Raw genomic sequence first — 1,986 nt, 5'->3', positions numbered from 1 at the left:
TGAATGCTGCGGGAAATGTACCAGAGTGAAGAGAGGTGTTGATAATGTGAGAGAGCGCGGGTATAACTGAAGAAGAAATGGCCTGAAGGAGGTGAGTGGGGATAGGATCAAGCGGGCAGGTAGTATGATGATTGGAAAGGATAAGTTTAGAAACGTCTGCCTCTGAGAGTGGAGAGAAGGAGGAGAGAGAATGAGTATTTGTGGTTATGAAGTTTTTGTTAGTTTGTGGTGTGGAGAATTGGTCGCTGATAGTTCTTGTTTTATTTGTGAAGAAAATTGCAAAGTCATCAGCAGTATGAGTTGATGAAGGAGGGGGTGGAGGAGGACAAAAAAGAGAAGAAAATGTTTTGAAAAGCGTGCGCGAGTCAGAACAGTTGTTAATTTTGTTGTGGTAGTATGTTGTTTTAGCAGTGGAGACACTTGCAGAGAAGGAGGAGAGGAGTGACTGATATACACTAAGGTCAGTAGAGTTTTTTGATTTGCGCCACTTCCTCTCTGCAGCCCTGAATCTAGAGCAATGTTCCCAGAGAACATCAGACAGCCAGGGGGCAGAGGAGGTGGTGCGTGCTGCTCTGGATGAAAGGGGGCAAAAGTTGTCTAAGCAAGATGTTAGAGTGGAGCAAAACATGTCAGTAGTAGTGTTTGTGTCCAGTGCGGAAAACTGAGAGGGTGGAGGAAGTGAGGATGAAACCATAGAGGATAGGCGAGTGGGAGAGAGCGAGCGTAGGTTACGCCAAAAGGTGAACTGCGGAGGAGTGTGTGTTGTGTCTGGAGTCAGTGTGAGTTTAGAAGTGATGAGGAAGTTGCCTGAGGTGTGCAACGGTGTAACTAAAGTGTTGTCAGTTGATCAGTAGCATGTGTAGATAAGGTCCAATTGGTTGATTTGTGAGTAGCTGTAGTAGACACGCGATTGAGGTAAAATGAAGTCAGCAGCCTGTGGTTTATCTAGGTGGATGTTGAAGTCTGGATGTGGATGTTTCCCACTTGTCACCAGTAGAGGGCAGTGCTTTGTGTTTACCTGTCTTCACTTGCTCAAATAGAGTAGTGAGCTAGCATTATTTTAACAGAGTGGACATTTCTTGGTAAGTGTCACATAAGTGTCAAATCATTGTAGCAGCTTTATTTTATATTCTGGTTTTAAGTAAAACACTTCACAGTATAACTGCCTCAAAAAATTGAAATATTCAGTAAATCATGGTGGACTTGGCATTCACAAACAGGGGAGTTGGGGCTGGTTGACTCAGTTAAGTTGTAATGGGCAATGTTCAATAACTGTAAGGTTTTGAGACAGATGTCCAATTAATCAACTGGTGTGTCTCCTCTAGCAGTGATTTTTTAAAATTTTTATTAAAAACTAGTAAATCACTTAGTTCGAAGGTTTCTTACTTTTTTAATTTTGTTCCAGTATCATCATATTTTTGCTATATTGAGTAGCAAGTGAATATGATAACATCACACTAGGATACATTCAAAAAAGGTTGAAGGCTGTCCTCAGGTGAGCAGTATTTCTCATAAATGTCAGGTTGAAGCAGGATGTCACAGCTGTTTTATATGTTGTAGTTATAAACAGTTGATTAATTGCAATATGTTTTAGTCTTTTTAAAAGTATGTGCTTATGCAAAAATTGCCTCTCAGAAACAGAGACCTATCCTGAGAAATATTCACCGTACACACACACACACACACACACACACACACATACAGTCAACCACAATTTATTTGTTTCACAAGCGAAAGCATGTAAACAAATATAAACAGGAATGTCACCAAGATAAAGCAAGTATTTGACTGGTCTCAAGCAAACATCTCTAGATGTTTGCTCCAATGAGGTGACCGACTTGATGTACAATAATTTAGTTTTTATTAGGCTTTTATATGACTAGAGTATTCATAAAGTGTGAGTGTACATGATTTTCAACATATTTTTACTAAGTACTTATTTGTATAACTTTTTTTTTTTTTTTTTTTTAAAGAAGTGTACCTTAT

Source organism: Sinocyclocheilus rhinocerous, unplaced genomic scaffold (genome assembly GCF_001515625.1).
Source record: "Sinocyclocheilus rhinocerous isolate Xijiao unplaced genomic scaffold, SAMN03320098_v1.1 scaffold31, whole genome shotgun sequence".
NCBI lineage: Eukaryota > Metazoa > Chordata > Actinopteri > Cypriniformes > Cyprinidae > Sinocyclocheilus > Sinocyclocheilus rhinocerous.
Note: the sequence above shows the minus strand (reverse complement) of the source record.